Source organism: Ursus arctos, unplaced genomic scaffold, assembly GCF_023065955.2.
Source record: "Ursus arctos isolate Adak ecotype North America unplaced genomic scaffold, UrsArc2.0 scaffold_34, whole genome shotgun sequence".
NCBI lineage: Eukaryota > Metazoa > Chordata > Mammalia > Carnivora > Ursidae > Ursus > Ursus arctos.
Genome location: NW_026623030.1, coordinates 26,860,362 through 26,883,706, shown reverse-complemented (window position 1 = coordinate 26,883,706; position 23,345 = coordinate 26,860,362).

The window sequence follows — 23,345 nt, the reverse complement described above, 5'->3', positions numbered from 1 at the left end:
TTTCTGGAAATGGCTGGCCTTCCTCGCCAAAGCTTTCGTTTCCTTACTTTTTTTTTTAGATTTTATTTATTTATTTGACACAGAGAAAGAGAGCACACAAAGCATGGGGAGCAGTAGAGGGAGAGGGAGAAGCAGGGTCCCCGCTGATCAGGGAGCCCCATGCGGGGCTCGATCCCAGGACTCTGAGATCATGACCTGAGCCAAAGGCAGACGCTTCACCGACTGAGCCACCCAAGTGACCCATGGCGTTAGTATTTCTATTTTTATTTAGCTGGAGCTTAATAACATCGGGCCGACGGTGAAGCAGCAGCCCCCCTGCAGCTCTGTCGGGGGTTCCAGCACCTGGAGGGGAAGAAGTCTGCTTTCCGCTCCGCTTCCTGCAGCTGTCCCGGCCGCTCTCAAGATAATGGTCCCCATCGCCCTTGTTAGTGACCAGCAAGCAGGCCTCCCTGCGTAAGGCTTCCCTCCACTGTATTTACTTCCAGAATCATCTTGTATTTCAGACAGATGATACTGGCTTTCCGTTCACCATGTTCATGTTGTTTCCACGTTAAAACATTGTTATTTCGGCGACATATTTTAAAAGAAAAGTGTTAAGTCGGTCGCAGGCCCAGGGCACAGCAGCTCGGACACAAAGGTGAGGGGTCGGCGGGGAGCACGGGGGCGGGGTGCGAACGTCTTCAGCACCACGCAGGACCCGGGAGCGGAACCTCGATCTGCAGCTACATGAATTGAAGGCAAAATCAACCAAAATGCAAGGTGTGTCAGGCCTTCTGTCCCTCGGATGCCGTCCCCCCACGTCAGGGAGCCCCCCCACAGTTCCTGGGCGCTTTCGGTGGCTGCGGGGACAGACGTGGGCTTCCTTGGCCACCCCCCCCGAGTGCCACGGCGGCCTGTCTCGCCGACTGCTGCCACGGTTCCACGTGTTTCTGGGAACAAGCAACGCGTGCAAGGTCATGGGTCGACACACATGGACTTTTGTCCTGAGTTGAGAACGATCATGACCGAGGCAGCCTCGAGCTGACGTGATGATGCCAGGGATGGGCCGTTTCTCTCCTGACGGTGTGAAGCGGTGAGTGAAGCAGAAGAAAATTGCTGATTTGTGCACGGGGGCGTGAGAGGGCAAGTGGCGCAAGGGGATTCGGCCCGGGTCCGGGGATGACATCCGAATGACGAGCATCTGGGACGTGTGTCCAGGAAACACACGTGGGGTGAGGAGCCGGCAGGGGCAGAAGCCCAGGGCCGAACCGGAGCTCTGGGCAACACTTGGCCTTCACCTTCCCCTTCCGTCCGCCTCCACACGGAAACCTACCGAGTCCTCCCAGAGAAGCTCCTTCTCTGCAGCCGGAAGGGTCGAGAGCACGTCTCCCGCCCCCCAGCCTGGGCCACCCCGCGGGTGGTTCTCTCCATCTCGGATCTGAAAGCGGGAGCAAGAGTCAAGACAGATTCTTCCGGAAGAAAGCAGAACGTGCCAGGTGCCCACCGTGAAAGCAAGCTCCCATCTCCTGCTCTGGGACGATGTGTCTTCTCTTTTTCAAAACAAACCCTGTTGAGGACCCAGAGGAGAGGGCCACCAGACCCTGTCACACCCTGACTTACGGAGGGAACCCTGAGTCTACTCTAGCGAAAACGTTGCAGGGATTAGAAACGTGACAGAGAGATTCAGGGTTAGTACTGTCAGTGGCCCACGGAAGGGGGTCTAAGTAACGCGGCCGAGCATCGGGGACAGATGTGGCTTACACAGATGGTAGTGGGCTGGCAGTCCCTCGTGGGCGCACCTGAGGCCTGGGCCCGACGCTGCTGCTGTCGCTTTTCCCGTCCAGCGTGCAATAGCCCTGCTCGTCAGCCACACGGCTGTTGGGAACCTGGCGCTTTTCCTTGGCTCATCCCCTATGTTCTTGAACTTTCCACCCGCCGAGTTCCAGTTATTAGGACTTTCAAGTGAAGAGCATCCGAACTGGGGGCTTGGTGGAATTCTCGGCGGTCAGCTGGGCGATCACAGAAAGGGGAGTTTCGATGTTGTATCCTAAGAGGAACGTAGCCAGCGCTCGGGCCACCACTACCGAGCCCCTGCTGTGTCCAGAGCTCTGAGCCCAGACCGCTGCCTATGTGGCCCCCGGCTCGTCCCACTGGGAGGCAGGAACCACTCTGAGTCCCTGCACGGCTGGCTGCCCTCTGGATGAGGGGACGACAGAGCAGTGCTCCCTCACACGCCAGCACCTCCTTCCCAGACCCATCGATGCCGTGCATGGTCCTGGGGGGAGTTCTGGGCCCCCAAGCCCCACATCCCCCCAGCATCAGGCCGTGCCACCTGCCATCCAGGGCCAGAAGCCAAGCCCGTGTCTGGATTCTGAGCCAGCAGGGAAGCTGTCAGTCAGCCTCCCATCTGGCCAGTCCCTAAGAAAGCCGACTGGCCCTGCCTTCCTTCATGCAGACCCCAGGCCCATGGGGGAACTCTCTGCAGACCTACATTGAGCCATTAGGAAGGTCTGCTCCAGCCTGCCTGCCTCGTGCTCAGACCTGGCTGTGCCCACCCTGCCCTCCTCAGGAATCTCTTAGGTGAGAGAGGAGCTTTCTCTTAATTTCTCCTGGTGTCTGGAGTGCCATCAGCCTACTTATTAACTGGGAGGAAGGCCACACACGGAGAACTGCAGGAGACCAGCACCAGCCCTCCTGCCTGGTACGTGACCTTGGGAAGTGACCCGGTTTCCTACTCCTGTCTTCTCATCTACACCATGGGAGTCACAACAGAGCCCACCCTGCAGGGTCCCAGGATCGGTGCTGCACTGCCCCCTTCCCCTCCCTCATTGCTGACAGCCCCATCCTGTAATAGAAGCTGGATACCAATTCACTTTCTCAGGCTGTTTATAGATGACTTGTGACCCAAGATGCGGTTTCTATAAAGTTTCTTTCTAAAAAAAAGAGATACACAAGATGGTTCACCTCTGTCAGATCCCTTCCCCACCCCAAACACAAACACACAAAACTTGCCTTCCTCCAGCCTTTGGTTGTGAATGGATGAAGATGTGATGGTAGGAGCTCTGACAGCCATCTTGTGATCAGGAGGGGACAGGACTAAAAACCATAGATAGGCTGAGGAAAGTGCAGGAGGACAGAAAGAGTCTAGGTCCCTGGAAACATGGGAGAACTCCCAAGCCAACCCTAAAACTACCCAACTTTAGGCTTCTTGGTGTCTGAGATAATAACCTCTCTTGTTTTAAACTTCTGTAGGTGAGTATTCTGTGACTTGGCACTAATATAAGGAAGACTCAGAATGCAAAGAAACTAAGATTCTCTGTGAAAATCCAAGACCCATGATAAATATATGGAGAATATTTTCTGGGATTGGGTGTATCCTTCCCCAAAGTCACAACAATACAAAATGTATAGCCCTGCTTATGTAACTTGAGTATGAATAACTGGTGCACACCTGCCTTGTCTTTTGAGCACAATTTCCAAATGCTTTCCTCGCCTCTGTGAGTATAGCAGGTGCTGGTGTGTGTTCTCCTAACACACTCGCAGAAGTGGACGGACACTTCTGATGCCTTTACTCACAGTTCAGAGCTCTGACCTTGACTTATGGGATGGAGAGTTGCAATCAAAAAGACTCCCAGATGCGGAGAAAGCATGGTGTGTGGAATTTAATTATAGGTGCCCAGGAATCTGGCCGACTTCTTTCCATCCCACGTGAGAGGTGCAACAGTCCTCTGCCACCATCAGCCAAAAATTTGTAAGGAAAATATTCCATGAATCTTCCTTTCATCGGTCTGGTAAGTGACCCCACAAAAACTCCAAGCCCCCTTAGCTAACTGTGAATACGAATATATATATTTTTTCTGGTTCAGAAATAGCCCTCCTTTCTCAGAACCAGGCTGACATTAAGCCCAGTCTCTGAGTGAGAGCCCCTCCCCCAGCTGAGCCCCCCCGCCCCGCCGCAGCCATGGTGGGCTGAAGCCCCCATCAGAGTGCCATCTGCCTGCCTCGGTTTCACTGCTGATAAAAGTAGATTTCACTAAACAATCGCTCCGGGACAGACTGCAAGGAGATGATTTAGAGAGCCGAAATGGGCTGCCTCTTAGATGCCTGTCGTGTCTACAGCAATGACCACCAGTATCAAAATAGTTGGAAAATGAGGCACGGCGACCCCAGGCCACTTCTCAGCTGAGCAGCTGAGAGTCACCCCCACCGTGTCTCAGAAGTGTGTGTTCCCTCCAGGAATGGTGAGTTAAAAATAACCCTTCTTCCTCCGGTGATGATCCGCCAGCCAGCCCACCGCCACCAGGCATTCCGCAGGAGGGAGCCTTGTTGCTTATCTCGGGAAGCACAACAGTAAAATAAATAGCGTGTGCATGTTATGCAAATGAGATGCTAATCAATTCAGGACATGTTCCCAAACTTTCCAAGCCGGAGCCGGAGCCCACTCCCCATAGCGAACTCTCTGAGCCCTTCTTCCTCCAGCTCCTGATGTCACGCTAACCTCGCCGGGTCCCACGGTGCTGATGAGCTGGACCGTGGTTTGACTCTGCGGTTTCAGGACCCCACGGAAGACCATCATCCCCCTCCCGACCCCCGGGCGTCTTCCCCTCCTCCTGGCTGGGGTGGAACTGATGGGTTCTGCATGGGCTTTTGGGCAGGGCTTCACGGGAAGAGTCTGAACTAACGGGAGCTTGAGGTTTCCTCTGATTTGCATCCTTGCCCACAGCCCAGCCTTCCTCCAGCCAGAGCATGTCATGAATGGCTCCGGGGTGGCACTGGGTCATCCACTGCCCCTCGCAGCACAGCCCTGCAGCCTCGCTCTCCTGTACCCTGTGAGCCTGGAGAAGCAGCAGGGCCCCTGGGGGCAGAGGATGGAGTCCCACCCCAGACATCCCACCAATTCACAGCGCGGCCGCAGAAGCTGCACCTGCTGGATCTGCCCAGCTGTGACACAGGTGATGACACCTGTGCTGCCTGCCCTAAGGGTGATGACACCTGTGCTGCCTGCCCTAAGGGTGATGACACCTGTGCTGCCTGCCCTGAGGGTCTTGTGAAACCAGGCGGAGTGAGGTGGGTGAAGCTCTGCGAGCAGTAGGAAGCACCTTGCACCGAGAAGCAGCACTCTTGACCTCAGCCCGCTCCTCCTGCCGTGCTCGTGCCCCTGGCGCTGGGAGGTCCACGGAGGAGACCGAGTCCAGCTCAGCAGCCCTGCAGCTTCACCAGGACAGACACAAGGCAGGTGGGACCGAGGAGGCGATGCTGATGAGAGTTCTGTAACCGTGATGCTGTCCACCCCACATCGCCTCCTCTCCCTTCCCAGTTTCACCGGGAACTGATACATTGGGGGTACAGTTTGTAGCAGGGGAGCGAGACGCAGAGCGCGTCCCCACGGCCAGCACTGACCCCAAGACCTGCCGAGGAAAATGCTCATTATCGTGACTCTGGTTATTTACTGACAGACGCGTAGCTGGAGAAAAACACTGGAATCTCCAGTGTGCTCATCATTAAATGCCTCATTACGGAAGAATGTTCCTGAATGGTGCAGTGGGGTGAACAATTTGCACAGCATTCAATCCCATGAGCCGAAAATGCTGCTGGTGGAATTGGAATTGTGTGAGGAGAGGTGTGTTTTTCTCAAGCCAAGCTTGCACTTTTCAGGAGCAACCAGAGGAACAAACATTCCCAGTCCGCGTGTCAGGTGACACGTTCACCTCCCCGGATGGGCTGGCCACATACCTGCTGCTAAATTCAGTTCTGTGGCTGGAGCGGTGGAGAAATCCGTCACTCACGGGCGCCATCCCCATGATGGCCGTGGGCTTCCCGGGTCTCCCCCGCTAAGCACCCCCGGGAGCCCCCAGTTGCTGTCCCTCGCCAGAGCGACTCAATCCGCAGCGCAGGCTGCCCTGGGCTGACAGAGAAACTCAGCTCCACTCTTAGGGGGACAGGAGCATGGGGGGTCATTCCTCCCCAAAATGTCACCAGGTCTTCCTGGGACCTGCCTGGGCTGCGCTGAGTAAATGGGAGGACGTAGCTCGCAGAAGCTGATGCAGGGGCGCCTGGGGGCTCAGCTTGTGACGCGTCTGCCTTCGGCTTGGGTCATGATCCCAGGGTCCTGGGATCGAGTCCCGCATCAGGCTCCCTGCCCAGCGGACAGTCTGCTTCTCTCCCTCTGCTTGCTGCTCCCCCTGCTTGTGCTCGAGCTCTCTCTCCATCAAATAAATAAATAAAATCTTAAAAAGAAGCAGCAGCAGCAGCAGCTGATGCCCGTCATCCTTCAGGAAATATGAGCGAGGGTGACAGAGCCACCCTCCACGAGACCAAGATGTGGGGAGGGTCTGAAAGGTGTCAGCGTCGGAGGTCTCTCTCTCTGTCTCTGTCCCTCTGTCTCTGTCTCTGTCTCCAACTGCAAGCACCAACACAACAGTAGCCCCTGGGCCAAGCAGCCTGGAGAGTGCACCAAGATGGGGATGATTCTCCCCTCAAGTCCCCTGGCCTGATTGCTCGTGGTCACCTGGTGACTCCTGACACAGAGCGCAGAGGCCAGGCCTGGCACCTCCTGGCGTGTTCCTGCCGCGGAGGAAAATGACAGAGCCCCTCTGTGTCTGCTGGGTCCGTTAGGAAGTGGGGAAGCAAGAGCTTGGGGAGGGGGAAAGCTGGGACAGATGCAGGGGTGGGGGGAGGGGAGCAGGTTGGGCAAGAGCCTCAGAGCCCGGAGCAGATCTGAACCCTGTAAAAGAAATCAGAGCAGCCGACAGGGAGATGAAGAACGTTCCAGCAACTACGTGGAAATCGTGATGGCTGTGTCACTGGCCCCAAGTCCTGTTGCCTTCCTCTCAGCACCAGCCTCTTTAATCCGTGATTTATGAATGGAATTAATAGAAACCAATCAGGCATGGCTATGCCCACAGTGCTGTGTTCAACAACAGCTGTTTCCCGTAGTCATTACGTTGGGGCACTGACAACACAGGGAGAACGCCCGGCCATCCGTCCTGCGGCGGGAGAGCTAACTAGAACAGCGGCTTGGCCAACCACGCCACCAGCCAAGGCGGTGGGAGAAAGGACACGGGTCTGGGGCTGGCCAGGCTCCCTGCGCGTCTTCCTCCCAGACCTTCCAGCTTCGTACCTCCCCCTTCTCCACTGGGGGAGAGAGGAGGTGATCTGTTCACGGGCTCAGCTGGTCCCACGGGACACAGATGTCCCGAGGAGCTGCTCTGGAAGGCGTGGGCGGCTTTCCCATCGTGCGGGAGAGCCCATGGTTCTCCCAAGTAATGGATGGTGCAATAGTCTGTTTGCTTGTTCTTTTTAACACCGTCTTGACCTAGTCTTGAGGCCTCAGTTACAGGAGGGTCCCTTCTCCTTCTTGAGTAGCTGATGAAGTTTTCCCCCCAGTCCCTTCCTATAGGGGGCCACAAACCAAGTCACTTGAGACAGGCCCTTCTGTGTTCCTCCTGCAGAATCGAGATAGCCCAGTGGTTACTCCTGACATCCGGGCGCACGTCCTCGTGCCCCTGGAGCTTGTCGCTGCATCTCCGTGCTCCTCTCCTCCCCCAAGAAAGGGAGTCAAGCATCACTCCTCCTTCAGGGGCAGCCACTAAGGCAGCCACTGCTGTGATCAGAAACCCTCTGAGGCTTCCCAATGCAGGGTACGTGAGTGCTCGTGCCCGCCCTCCACACCAACACACACACACACACACACACACACACACACACACACGGGCGCTGGACGCAGGAGACGCAAGCCAGATGCTTCCGTCTGGGGATCTCAGTGGGGGACGAGAACAAACATGGTTTGGGCTCAGGCCCTGCGTTCTTAATCAGAATCAGCTTGGGCCTTTTAATGGTGTGTCCCAAGAAAGCTACCCATCCAGTGTCAGGGCTGCACCGACAGGACTGAGCAAAACAGCCCTTCATCACGCTGCGGGAAACTCCCGTCTGCTTCTCCTGGATGGCCCTGAGAAGGATGTTCCCGAATCCTGTATTTTGTGAATTATGTGTAATATCTTTTACATTTGCTTATTCAAATGTAAGTGTTGAAAATACACCGCGTATTTGGAAACCCCATGTTGACTTTATTTATCTATATTAAGTAAAGAATTCTGCGGGGTGGGGGGGGGTGGGGGGAGGGGAGTTGAAGTGGCCTAGCCCGCTCTTTAAATCAGCAATTAGCTGCGGAGGCCCGGTATGGCCAGGCCTCCTATGGGCGAACTGCAAAGGGGGCCTGGGATCCACTGAGTTCTGATAATTCGAGCTGAATTCTGCTCACTTGCGCGTTTTGGGGGGAGAAGGTCCATTGATTTAAATAGATTATTAGAAGTGGCGCGGAAGGGCAGAACAGGAAAGGAAATAAAGAGAGCGAAGAAAGGAGCGCAACCCCAGAGGAGGGAAGGCCGCGCTGTGAAGGTGGGCGGTGGCTCCATCCGGGGGCTGCAGCCCGAGGTGCTCCCCGCCTGCAGGACCTGGCGCGCCGCCCGCCGGCGCTAGAGGGCGCGCATGAGCACACGGCGCCCCGCACTGACCCCAGAGCCTAGGGCGCTGATCGCCAGCCTCCAGGGGGGCCGGCAGGGGGCGCTATGACGGCCGGCGGGAGACGATCCCGGACTACCAGAGCTTGGCCCTGCAGGGCTGGGGCTGCTGGGTGGGGCTAGAGGGAGGTTTACCCTGTGCACCCAGGACAGAAGCCCCACCTCTTAGAAATCCCAAAGCCACCTCTTGCTTTGGGCTCCGTGCGGGGGCTCGCGGGAGGGTTGGGTTTGAAAGAGGGTTGCAATTGGCCCGCGGTCTTTGCAAAACTACCCCTCAGGGTGTCTTGGAGGCAAGTATCCCTGAATTTGAATCTCAGCTCTTTGCTTTCCCACCTTGGACAGAGAATTCTCTTTGAATCTTGGTCCCCTCCACCCCTAAAATGGGGATGAGCGTGCCCCTCATACAGATGGGGCGAGAATTAAAGGAGATCCTGCAGGTGACCCACAGAACATCTGGGGCACACGTGCACACACAGGTGAGTAAACACACTCAGCTCTGTGAACAGCCTCTGCTCATTGTAAGAAATCTGCACTTTCTGTTAAACCAAAGAATGGCTTTGCACAGGTCATCAGCCTGAACCTCGTCCCATTATTTGTTGGTGATTAGATCTGGCTGTTAATCCAATTTTCCAGGTCTGGAATTAGCTTTTAACCCTGAGGAGCTAAGCAGAGGTGCCGTCAGCAGCTCCAACAACCTACCTGGCTTCCACGGGGAGCCTACCTGCTGTGGTGGGAGGATTCCTTCCGTTGGCTCAAGGATGCCAGGAGCCAGACAGAGCTACAGGTGACGAAGGAAACCTAGTTTCCCCCTGACCCCAAGCACTAATTACGGGGTGTCTTCGCAGCCTGATGAGTATTTACCCAGCGGAATGAAACAACGTGCAGATGCCTGATCCACCTGAAAGTTGAGCTGTCACTTAATTAGGGCTCGAGATTTAAAATATTAATTTCATTATCTTGTAGCATCTTATAATTATAAATCTAAAGCATGTATCTGCATGTGGAAAGAATCCACTGTTGTCGTTTCTCTGTGGCAGAAGTGGCGGTTGGCTTGACTTCTGAGTTTGAGCTTCCAGGGCCGGGAAAGCAATGCTACCACGTGTTTCTGCAGCAAAGCTTGCTCGATGTTGGAGAAACGTGCAGCACAGAGAACCGGAGGGCAGCCAGACCAGGCGGGAATGTCACATCCGCCCCTGGTGATGCGTTCTTGAGCCCCGTGTGGTTTTATGACCTCACCGATGCCAAGTCAGTCTGCAGGATAAAGTCACTTCAGAACTCCCCAAAGTTCCACAGCAGTCACAGCAGGAGCCCCGGAGAGTATGACCTGAGTGTAAAATGCTCTGGCTGGAACACCGCATCTTCCAAGTTGTGCATGCGCATATTTATTAGTAATGGGGTTTGTGCTCACATCCATGACAGAACACTCACTAAGCAGCTGTTAGTTCCCCTCACCAAAAATATTTCCAGGTTGCTCGTCTACTACGAACAGGATAGGACTCTCCACCCCTCACTTGAGGGGGAGGCATATGACGAACCTCGAGGGCCCAATGGGCTAGAACAGAAGGGACGCCCTGGTGAGAGGGGAAATCCACGGTGGGCTGCCTGCCACTTCCAGCTCGTCGGAGCCAGCAAGGCTCCCAGACCCCGCATGATCGGAGCCCCTCCGTCAGAGCATTCCTGACCTCATCACCCATCACTTCCGCCCGGTCATCTTGCGGTCCCTCCAACACGTCACATGCTCCCCAACTGGGGGCCTTTGCAACTTTTGTTCCTCTCTCCGGCACACTCCTATCCACCAACTACCCCAGGGGATATTGATGCGGCTTTGCTGATTGTCCCCTTTCCCACTCCTGTCTCCGCCCCCTGGCCCCGGCTGGGTCCCCGCCCTGCTTCGCTGTTCTCTGTGGCTCCTTACCCCTGACCTACTCTGCATTTACGTATTTGTCTGTTACCTGTCTCCTGCCTCGGAAACTTCAGTTCTGTTTGCCATCGCGTGCTCCAACCCACCTTGGCAGCCACCACCACCAGTCGTCACGGGCGTCTTCATCACCGTCATCATCATTGTTGTACATGACCATCCTCCTCCTCACTGTACGTCACCGTCATCATCACCGTCCCCATCTTCGTCACCATCCTCACCATCCTCCTCCTCACTGTACATCACCGTCATCGTCACCGTCCCCATCTTCGTCACCATCCTCACCATCCTCCTCCTCACTGTACATCATCACCAACATCGTCATCACCATCAGCACCATCCTCATCATCGTACGTCATCATCGTCGTCCCCGTTCCCAGAGGGAAGTCATCATAGGAACCGCTGAAGCAGAAGCAGAGATGTGTGGGACAGTCCCCTCCATCGAGCTCATGAGCAGAAGTGCCAGAAGGAATCGGCATGAGCGGGAAGCTGGTGACAGTTTGGTTTTGCACGTGGAAGCAAGACGGATGTAAACCTCACACGTGTGTGAGTGTGCAGGTGCTGATGAACACACTGAGACCAACGACAGTGTGTGAACAACCACGACGTGCCCACTGTAGTGCATTTTCCCTACGTAGACAATGAATCACCCCAAGGCCGACGGAATTTATGCCCCATAATATACACACATTACGTAATCAATCACAGATGAAATCAAACATCTAGTATTGAATTTAGAGTGAGACAGTGAAATTCACTTCACGTTTCACTCCGTTTGGAGGCCAAACTTGCCATATGGAGAATTAATGAGACTGCAAATTTCCTACAAATGTTTGTACCCTGATATTCTGGGGTAATGACCATGTTTTCTATTTCAAAAATTACTGGGTAATTTATTGCGGACTTGCATTTTCTCTGAGGAAAACACAATTGTCAGTTTGTTAAAGCTGATGGGTTTTTGGGGGGTGGGACGTGTTCGTATCTTCGTGTCTTGTTTTTGATGTATGATGTCTCACGTTTTACCACAAGGATGAGTGACCACGTGTGGCCGGCTCGGCGGAGGTGACCAGCAATGCGACAAGGGGAGGGTGGGGGGGACAGTCGGGGGAAGAGACGACGGGACATCCGTTTTTTAATAGATTAAACCAGGACAAAAAACACAGATGTGGGCCTCACTTGATAAAACCGGTGTTCTCCAAGGCAGTCTATTGGGGAAATTGCCAGAATGGGCCACATTTTCTGGCAGATATCACTTGGACTTTCAAGTACTTTTATTTTCATTTCTCCTTGGCATTCAATCGGTGGAGGTGCCTGACAATTCAGTGTAAAATGTCTCTTCTCCATGGCTTTTAAAAAGTTCCCTCTGTGCGATCACGTCTCCCCAGGGGACAGTATGGTGCCACTGTCGGGCGAGGCCGCCAGCACCGCATGCCCTCCCTTCGGACACACTCTGCAGTAGGTGGGTTTTCCTGAAAGTGCAGAACAGCCCAGTCCCCGCCTGGATGCAAATCCCAGCTCCGTCTGTCGGCTTTAGGGTGTGAGCCGCAATGGTCTCAACTGCAAGACGGGCGGCTAAGTAGAATCTGGCTTTCCAGGGAGCATGAAATTGAGTCAGTGACTGACAGCTGACAGCTCTTATGAGGATCAACATATGTGTTCTGAACTTCCTTCTTCCTTCAAATGTTCAGACAAAGCTTGAAATACCCATCAACATGTGGCCGGAGGCGGTAGCCAGCCGGAGGTGAAGGGTGTTCTGCCAGCTGACCTGGCCCCCGCGTCCCACCAGGAGGACAGCATCGATGTGGTCGATCTCCAGCCATGCCTTCCAGGACGGGACAGGCTTAACTTGATTGTGGAATGGTTCTGTGTTGAGCTCAACCACTGGCAAGGCGTTGCGTACAGGAGGGAAATAATCCATGTGAAGTACCAACCTTCTTGTCCTATTTCATTTAATTCTCAACCATATGCTAAAAGGTAGGGGCCACTCTCTCCATTTTACAGAAGGAGAAACGCATCGGGGAGATTAGGTCACCTGTCCAAACATTCTGCACCATTTATGTGACTGTGTCTGGGTTAATGGTCCCGTTTTTCTGATCCTATGGTCAGCATGTGCCTTTCCCTCCTTGGGGTTGGTTCAATGTTTTGCTGTGACCATCTTGAGATCCTTAACAATTTGCACTTGTGCCTGTGAGAGAAGTCAGGCAGGACAACGGACCACACATGTGAGCAGAGGGATATCCATGCAACACACACACCTGCCGTTCCTTCCCACGCCTCCCCCGATGGCGCCCGTGATGCCACACAAGCCTGGACTGTGGGTGGCTGCAGGACACTGAGTGTCCAGGAGACTCACGGGAGCACGGGGTGAGCGGCTCTGCCTTCAACGGAGAGGCAGGGGTGGTGAAGGCCCCTTTCTCTCTCACTGTCCTTTTGAACCAGAACTTGCTTTGAACGCAAAAGCAAGTCACATCCTCAGAAGCATGAACAGCTCGAGGACGCTACCGCCTGCGTTTTGACTGTTACTCTTCTATCCATGCCGCCCGCTCACCCTGAAAATGAGGCATGGATGCAAAGGGGGAAGTAGGACCATACAGCCCTCCCTAATTCATCAGCAAGCCAGACGTAGAGACTACTAGCAGAATGCGTGCATATCAAGACATAAGATAACAGTTGACTCAGTTTTGTGCAACATGTCCACGGTTCTGGCAAGAACAGAATACACAGGCATTTAAAACCTACAGCTTTGGATTTTTCAAAATCACCCAAACCATCCATTGGTGACATTGGAAGTTGTTGCAGGTCACCTAAGAGGGCTTTGGAGTATTTTTTTGGCTTCAGTCCCTTCAGATTGGAGAGTGCTTATTTCTAGGGACAATAGCTATCCTTGAATATGAGCCATAAACAGTTAGAAGGAAAGGTTACTGGGCTCTTTTTCCCTTTCTTTCATCCCCAAAGAAATGGACTTTTCAAGTTTTTATTGCTTGCTGCCAAAGGAAGTGTCTCTCACTTGTTCAAGGTGATAGCCCAAGTTGAAGGCCACTTGAGGTCTCCGTAAGCTGTGTAATCCAGCAAAGCTTATCAAGAATTTTGTGATACAGTGTTTTCAGATTTGTGCAGAATATCTTCGGGCTACCATTTTTTTCCTTATTTAAATCATGTGTGTATTTACCATAAGGCGATCAACAGTATTGGCCACACGCCCCAAAGAAGCCCCAGTCAGAGCCCTGCACCATCCAGGTCCTATGAAGCTGCCCCAGGACGAGTTAGGATTGGTGGGGTATGGTGGTCAACACAGATCTGCCTCTGGTTGCCACGCCCTGCTGGGCCACAACAGGCCACATGGAGCCCCGTGGAGTGTCAGGTGCTCCGTTTAGGCCACTGGGGAAGACCATCCTGGAGGCTGAGGGTGCAGGGTGTCGAGGCACCCAGGTAATGACAGCATTTGTATACCATAAGGTGGCAATGAGTAAGGACTCCCGAAGCTGGAGGTGACCCACCTGTGACTCTGGCTACTCCAGACCACAACAGGTCCCACAGAAAACTAAGAGGATCGAGGTGGAGCCAGTCACCCATTCTCTGCACCTGCAGTTCAAGGACTCAAGGTGAGACCCTCCGCAGTGGAAGGTACGTGCGCCACGTCCCCGTCTGCTGCTCCTTCCTTTCTTCATTTAAACTCTCTCTCCAGCAGCCCTGAATCACCATCCTGCCTGCGAAGGCCACGAAAATCTCCAAGTCTTCCTGTTAGTTTTCTTTTCTTCTTTTTTTTTTTTCGGAGGGGGGGAGATGTGGCAATCCCAAGATTGGGGAGAATCTGCCCACAAGTGCAGGGACAGAAGCAAAAACGATCTCTATGAGAGTATTTGGGTTTTGCTTGCTTTGTTTTTGGAGATACTTGGGGTTTTTTCCATAACATTACTTAGGTATAATTTACATACAAAGAAACAGACAGGTCTTAAGTGTCTAGTTCTGTGAACTGTAATGCAGTTTTTGGTCAAGACAAAGAACATTTCCATCACCCAGGTCAACGTCCCTTTCCAGTCAATACACGCTCTCAATGAAGGCAAACACTGCCCTGATTTCTATTCTCAGATTCTTTTCTTTCTTTCCCTTCCTTCCTTCCTTCCTTCCTTCCTTCCTTCCTTCCTTTTTCTTTTCTTTTCTTTTCTTCTTGGCTATTCTTGAATTTCACGTTAATGGGATCATATAGTGTATCCTCTTGGTTTTTTTAATTTTTGTGTCTTTTATTTCACTAAATACATAAATTACATTTCAAAAACCAGTGCATTACATGAATAAGGTGCGAGGAGTAAATCAGTAGTGTCTTCCTTTTCCTTTCTCAGCCACGCCCCACTGTTTGAAAAAGAGACTATCGTTCATCCACTCTCCCGTGGAAAGCTGTTTGGGCTGTTTCCAGTTTTTGTCTCTTACGGATGAGATTGCTATGAACATCCTTGTTGGGGTGGAATTGTGCTCTTACTGCCTTGGGTAAGTACCAAAGAATGCCATTCTTAGCTAATATGTTACCCATACGTTTCACTTAACCAGAAACGGATACAATGTTTTCCAAAGTGGGGATAGTATTTCATAGTCCCACCAACAGTGTTGGTTCCTCCACATCTTGGCGGACAATGGGTGCTTTGGTCTTTCTTTTCTTTTCTTTTCTTTTTTTTTTTGATTTTTTATTATGTTATGTTATTCACCATACAGTACATCATTAGTTTTTGATGTAATGTTCCAGTATTCATTGTTTGTGTATAACACCCAGTGCTCCATGCAATACGTGCCCTCCTTACTACCCATCACCAGCCTATCCCAGTCCCCCACCCCCCTCCCCTCTGAAGCCCTCAGTTTGTTTCCCAGAGTCCATAGTCTCTTGTGGTTCATTCCCCCTTCTGTTTACCCCCCCTTCATTCTTCCCTTCCTTCTCCTACCCATCTCCCTGCTATTTCTTATGTTCCATAAATGAGTGAAACCATATGATAATTGTCTTTCTCTGCTTGACTTATTTCACTTAGCATAATCTCCTCCAGTCCTGTCCATGTTGCTGCAAATGTTGGGTAATCGTTCTTTCTGATAGCTGAGTAATATTCCATTGTATATATGGACCCCATCTTCTTAATCCAGTCATCTGTTGAAGGGCATCTCGGCTTTGGTCTTTCTGATGTCAGCGGTGATGGGCAGAAGGTCGGAGTGCTTCCTTATCCTTGAGCCTTGCATGTCCCTGATGACAAACGATGTAGGGCAGTGATTCTTGTGCCGTTCACAGCTCTTCCTTTGGGAAGCATTGATTCAGATCTTCTACCAATTTTCAATTGTGCCGTTTATCTTTTTATTAACTTGAGGTGGTTCTTTCTATATTCTGGATATGGGTCTTTTGCACTGAGAACATTTTCTCCCACTCTGTGGCTTGCCTATTTATTTTCATAATGATGTCTTGTGAAAAACCGAGGTTTTAAGTTTTGATAAAGTGTCATTTATTTGTTTTTTGCTTGTGTGTAACTGACTGGTGTCTTGATTCGGGGATGTTTGCTTACCCCAAAGATGAAAGAAGAATATTCTCCTGTGTTTCCTTCAAAAGTTGTAAATTTTAGTTTTTACACTTAGGTCACTGATGCATCTCAACCTTGAAATCATTATGCTAAATGGGAGAAACCAGTTGCAAAAACCACGTATGGTATGACTCCATTTATATGAGAAAAAAAAAAAAAGGCAAAACTCTGCATACAGACAGTAGATGAGCAGTGTCCTAGGCTGGTAGGTTGGGAGAAACGGGGAGTGACCCAGGAATGAGGATGGGGTCTGTGAAAGGCACGAGGAGTTTGTTCTAAAACTGATCATGGTGAAGGTGTGAATATACTAAAAGCTACTGACTCGTGCACTTTAAATGGGCGAATTATGTGGCATGTGAATTATGTCTCTAAACAGCTTTCTATAAACAAACATGCTTTAGAACAAGGGGAAGTAGCTGGTTTCAGCTTCTTCATGTGAATGTCTTCTTAGGGTTTGGGCCAGTGGGAGACAGACTCGTTCTTATAAAATGGATTTTTATGAAAGCATTTACCGTATCTCCCTCGCTTTGCTGGAACAGGACCCAAAGGTTCTCAGGCTGAGCAGCCCCTGCCTTCCCTCCTTTGGGGTGGGTTTTGTGGGTCCTCTGACATCCAGACCTGATTGCAAGCATGGTAAGGAATGATTGAGGTCACAAGGAGGGCTGCTGCCCTAAAGTCACTCAGCAGACACTCTGCTGTGTCCCAGCCTCCACATTTCCATTATTTCCCGCAAACACCAGCAGTACTGAGAGAGTCCTCTGAAGCGGCAGTTTGCTCAGTCGGTTAAGCGTCTGCCTTCAGCTCGGGTCATGATCTCAGGGTCCTGGGATCGAGCTCCACGTCGGGCTCCCTGCTCAGCGGGGAGTCTGCTTCTCCCTCTCCCTCTGCCACTCCCCCTGCTTGTGCCCTTACTCTCTCACAAATAAATAAATAAAATCTTAAAAAATAAAAAAATAAAGCAGCAGTTCTCCACGTGTGTAGTGCAGCCCATTAGGGTTCTAACAGGTTTTAAGCAAAAGCAGGCAACTAATAAATTCGTAATTAATTAAAATAGAAAAAAAGGAAAATTAAAGTAGATAACATGGAACACGCAAGTTCAGAACGCTTGAAATGCTTCTTTATAGACAGACTTCTCAAACCCTTAAATACGGTCTGAAGCCTTCAAGGGGGAAGATTAAAAACCATCGTGTATGGCAGGATGCGTTCCTGGAATGCCTTTTTAGTGGTTTTTGTTTGTTTTTGCTTTTCCCACTGAGTAAGCTAGCCACGTTTCCTGCGATACCACACTTGGAGAAATGTCACGCTAGACGGGCTACCACCGTGCGACCCAAACATGCCCCCGAATGTACCTGCTTAGCCCAAGTCCACCAGCAACACTTTCTAAACATTTTTTATTCTTTAGGCCTTACCAGGATTTGGCTGTGTCTGCCCAGGCTCCCCACCTCCTCCTACAGGACAGGGGACACTTTGGAGCAGGGAATATGGTGGCACCCGGGTCCCAAATGCAGAGCCCTGTGTGTGGTTGGTATGCCTTTGGTTTATTTTAAAAATGCATCTCGGGGTGGGGGGGGGCACCTGGGTGGCTCAGTCAGTTGAGCATCTGACTCTTGATTTCGGCTCAGGTCATGATCTCAAGGTTGTGAGACTGAACCCACGTCAGGCTCCAAGCTGAGTGCTGAGCATGGAGTCTGCTTGGGATTCTCTCTCCCTCTCCCTCTGCCCCTCCCCACCCCCACTCACACACACTCTCTCTCTTTTTTTTTTTTTTTAAGATTTTATTTATTTATTCGACAGAGATAGAGACAGCAGCGAGAGAGGGAACACAAGCAGGGGGAGTGGGAGAGGAAGAAGCAGGCTCATAGCGGAGGAGCCTGATGTGGGGCTCGATCCCATAACGCCGGGATCACGCCCTGAGCTGAAGGCAGACGCTTAACCGCTGTGCCACCCAGGCGCACCCACTCTCTCTTTTCTATGAAAAAAAAAAATGCATCCCAGGTCATAATTCTTTCCTGCTCAGGGCCACCAACCCCTCCCCATGGGAATCCCAGTCCCCCACTCAGCCAGGCTCTAACAGGACTTTTCAAGTGCATGGAACTTCCTGCCTTGGACTGTTCTGTTCCCTCAACCTGGAACACTCTTGATTTTCTCTGCCCATCAAGACCCCACACTCTGTCATTGTTGCCAGCATTCTCTCTTCCTGGGACCTTCGGGACCTGCAGACATGGGGTTTTATAGCCCTTTTGCCAGATCCGTGAACCTGGTGACAAAGCTGATGTGTTTGACCCTTTACTGTCACATTCATGAACTTAGTGGCTATTTGGACTCTCTGTCATCTCATACACACAGAAACATTCTTCTCGATGTGAGAACCAGCCCGGAGCTTTCCTGCTTTGTTCTATAATTTTATGTTAATGTCCAATAAAGGTGGTTTCAGTACCCAGAATATTGCAGGCTAAGGTCATGTAAGGTTCATGATTACAAAAGGTCAAATAAAATATAAGGTGAATAGTATCAGTGTTTCCATTTACTAATAGGTCTCCTGTGGTTCATGCCTTCTCCAGACACACACCTCATCACCCTCATCACCAGGATGAGGAAAATTCCAGGTCGTCCCTGGAACCAGGGCTCTTGCAAGGCTCCTGTAGACCGCCAGATGCCCTTCCATCTAGAGGTCATATTTCAAGGCAGAATGAACATTTATAATACAACCACAGGTAAATAAATATGAAATAGAATTCTTTTGCCTCTGAAAACATCTGGCTTTCCCTAGGTCCTTATTATTTATAATTGGCTACAATCTCTTGGGGATCACTGTATGCATTCAGAAATTCTTGGTAAGTTAGAAAGTTTCCAAAAGCCATGAAAATGTTATGGCTCCTAAGCTTAACAGTGAACGAAGCTGACAATATTGTCTTTCCGTGGCTGTTTCGGGTTTGGTGGTTTCCTCTTTGCATTTTAGAGTCTGGGTATGTATGGGGTTAAGGCTGCCGCAGGGCTGGGGCAGGTGTCCCCAGGTCACACCTGGATTTCAGGTCGAAGGAAGGGCAGGAAGTGCAGAGCCTCCCTGAGAAGAAGGGAAAGGTCGGGACAAAGACCTCATTCACTCGGAGACCCCGAATGTATCACACCTCCGTGTTTAGAGCACTTACGCGTGCTCCTGAAAGGAGCTGCAAGGGCTAGCATTTCCCGACTGAGCAGGAAGGAGTCCGTCCCCCCGCCCCAGCCCACCCCTCGCCGTGGGCAGATCTGACCCACGTGGAGAAACAGCGAACAGGGATCGTGCTCCCTGTCCCCACCCTCACCGGCCACCCTGACCGCCTTCCCAGGGCACATAGGAAGGACCGTTGCCCACTCACAGCCCGGACAACCCACACAAACACATTCTGATTCCTGCCGAAAGGGCCACTGGAAAGCCTCTAGGTCAGAGATGGTCTTAACATTGTGGTAGATTAAGGAAAATTGGAACTACGAGCAAGCCCCACCCCGTCTGTTTGATGAAAATATAATGCGATTCAGGGGTGCCAACTCCAATACCGTCCATTATTAATCTTGCAGAGTTAAAAACAAGAGTATCTGGATACACAGCGTTCAACGTCACGTGAACTATTTTTGGGGCAGACAGCATGAAAAAAACTTAGAATACAAAAATATCCACTTTCAACAGCCCTGACCCCTCATGACCTGTGGCACCGAGCGGGCTTCTCCTTCACGTGCACGTCAGTCCACTCCGCCCTGGAAACTCACCTGGCGCTGCTTCACGCAGACTGAGCTCACATCATCGTGGCTTCCCGTGTCTGGGCGACGCCGCCTTCTTGAGCTCCGGTCCACTTTGTTGTTGGAAGGAGAGTCAAGGCTCAGAACGTGTGCGTGTCACCAGCCGTTCGCTCTTCATAGCTATTGCCTTTTGCAGGAAGGAAGGGACTTCTGCAGAGACCTCTGTGTGTCTACAGTCGTGCTGACCACGCCCCTGATTACGAAGCCGCCGTAGACCCCTGTAACTATCACGGTGAACTGGGAGTGTGGGTGGTTGGCTCGCAGTCGTCACCGATGCCTGAGACAGCCAACCTGACACTGCCCTGGGGAGGGAGCTTGCTTTTCTAAAGCTGCATTATGACCGAGGCGTGGTCAGCCTGGCGGACTTTAGTTCAGGCACCCCAACCCTTGGAGCCAGCTGTCTGTTGGGTATGGAGTGTGCTGCGATGGTGTCCCTTTCCTGCTTAAACTTCGGAGTGCAGCAGAGACCCAATGAATTGAAAGGTTTTAGCTGTTCCGGAGTTAAGTGTAACACATCCCAAGACGGTGACTCTGAGCTGGAATTTTTGGTGCCTAAATCTATTTTCCTGGGACTCAAATTTTGTTAGTAGAACTGACTTGCCTGCCCCTGGCTGGCAGGGATGAATCTTAATAAAGATTTTTCTTGGGGCGCCTGGGTGGCTCAGTCGTTAAGCGTCTGCCTTCCGCTCAGGGCGTGATCCCAGAGTCCTGGGATCAAGCCCCACATCAGGCTCCTCCGCTATGAGCCTGCTTCTTCCTCTCCCACTCCCCCTGCTTGTGTCCCCTCTCTCACTGGCTGTCTCTCTCTCTCTGTCAAATAAATAAATACAATCCTAAAAAAAAAAAAAAAAGATTTTTCCTTCATTAAAATCCAACTTTGTAAGCTTTAAGGAAAGATAGACTTTTCTTGGCTTTCTTCAAGAACTGAATTTGCATGTCTTAACTACAGAAACTCATGGACCACCACTGTCCTCTTTCTAGAAGGCACCTTCCTAACCTAGATAGTTCAACAGGCTGTGTAGCCAGAGTATTTCCCTGGGGGCACCGAGCAAGCCTCCTTCCCTTGGAATCTTGCTTTCATATTTAAGTAAACAATTCTTTTCTCCAGTTCTCCAGGTCTCAGCCCATAACTGTCGTCAACACTCTGAAGACACAGACAGCTGACTCTACACCAGACCTAAGTTCTTAATATCCTCCTTTGAACACCTATTCGAAGACGAGGTGATTTCCTGGAACCTGCCAATTGACTGTTTTACTATAACAAGGAATCGTCCAACACGTTTTATTTCTTCATTTTCAAAATGTTTGGAAGTGCCTTTACAGATATGTTAAATATACTGAGGAACATATACAACAGATCATACTGAAAACCGTGGGTAATATGAGAAAGACGTTATACAACCGGAAAAGTAGATAGAAGCACAATGTTATCACAGCATGCTCTGTTTATAATATCGGGCGTGTACCAGGCAACAAGAACCCAACTCAGAAAAGTAGAAAGTAGGGGATAACACCTTTTTTTTTTTCTTTAAATGCCAGACCAGCTATCCCCCGCTGCTGTCCTGAAGCCAGCCAGAAGCGTGTGGGTTTGGCTGTTCACTGTGCTCGGCAGCCCAGATCGGATCCACCTGCCCGAGAGGAGCCTGGGAACTTGACAGGTGTAAATTGTGAGCACACGGCATGCTCTTCAGACACGCGTTATAGATAAGCAGCGTCGTAAGACTCATTGGCCACGGCGAGACACGTGTGCCCCCCCCCCCCGCCGCCCGAGAGCACAGATCTGCTGTATGGTATCCATTGTTGTTCACTTATTTCTTAATTCTCTACTCTCGGCTCCTGCCTTTCTAGTTTGGGCATTTGCTTAAACCCACGACCATGCCTGGAACATCCCCCGTCATGGGGGGTTGGGCAACAGATTGGTTCCTGGAATCTGCATTGAATTTTAAATTGATCTTCCAAATAAGGCTCCCCGTGGAGGGCAACTAAGGAAAAGTCACTCGCTCAGTGGTCTGTGCCTAGAGGAAGCACTTTGGTCCCCCCTTTGCACAACCCGGAGAGTGGAATCCGGGGCTGAGAACCTGGGGGGTGTGCTTTATCAATGCCTGGTGGGTGCCCCCGTCAGCCTAAAATACCCATGGGATTAGAGCGTGTTTCCTTGAGTGGGAACTTACCCAGATACAACAGAGATCCTGCAGCAGTGACGACAAAGAAAACAAGGCACACGCTCCAAGGAAGCATCTCTAAGTAAAGAAACTACCTCATTACACGGGCAGTGTCTACACTGGCATGGGTGTTATTTCATTCAGCGAGTCAAACTCCTACCGAGGAGGTCATCCTAAAGCAGAGTAAATCAGCTCCAACCTTACCATGGAAACCAGAAAGTGGTACATGCTCTTTGGCCAAAGGAGGACAAAAAAGAAGGGTCGGGTCAACAGTGACCTAAGTACTGTTCTCAACTGGGTCGAAAGCTCAGTATCACATGGACCCCGAATTCCAGCAACACCCATCTCTCTGTCTGTAAAGTGCATTATTCCAACGGGCAGTGTAGATGCATAAAAAGACCACCTGTCCCCTTGGCTCCTGCAGCGTCTAACGAGACGTCAGTCCTTAAGATCTAAAAATTACAAGGTTTCATCTTGAACTGACCAAGGACAATCATTAAAGCCACAGAAATCATAAAGGCATCTCATGGAACATGGAGTTTGTCCAGTTTTGATGCCATGATTACTTTCTCAGACTGGGGCAGTGAGACCCTATTGGACTTAGACTATTATTTATTAAAGTGACAGTGTCCTGCTCACCTTGACCCCTAGAAGACCCAGGGTGCCATGCTTCTGGACTTCTTTTATACTTTTTAAAATTTCTAAAACCAAAACCAAAAAACCCATCACCGATCTAACCTGTGCAAAACCATAGAGAAACTAAAGGCATGAAGGAGTCCAATGTCCCCAAATTGGAAATGTGGGGGTTTGCATTTTGCACACAAACATCTAAATATAACAAAGGTTCGTTCTTTTACAAACCTTCTTTTTTCAAGCTTCTTTTTCCCTTTTCTCTTAGAACCAACTTTACTGACTACATGTGTGCACCCTGGGGCCTGGGGCGGGCCAGCGGGGGCCATGGTTCCATCTTCCTATGTCCCGAGGACGAGGTGGCCAGTGGGAAGTCCTCTACACCTGGGAGAGCACGGGGGCTCACCTGCAGCCTGCTACTCTGCGGATCTGATTTCACAAGCCAGCCCCCCATGTTTACACCCGCTGCCTCAAATGAGGTCTGCAGAGCCCACGTGGGAGGGGGCACATACTGTGACAGGTCAAGTCACCGCCTCATCCTGAAAGCAAGGGGCGGCATTGGCCAAGATGCCCAAGGTGATGCCAGCAGTGTCGAGAAGGACACACATGCCAACAGAGGACCTGTGGGGGCTCAGCAGCGCCTGGCCAGCGGTCAGCTGAAACGCTTCCGTCAGCCTCCCAGGCAGGAGCCCAGCACGCTTGTGTTTTTCTTACGTCTCCCCAGCTCTGCCTGTCCTGGTCCTGCACCCACGCCCCTGCCCCAAATACATACACGAGTGAGCCATCCACAAGGAAAGACCAGAAGGGAGATCGA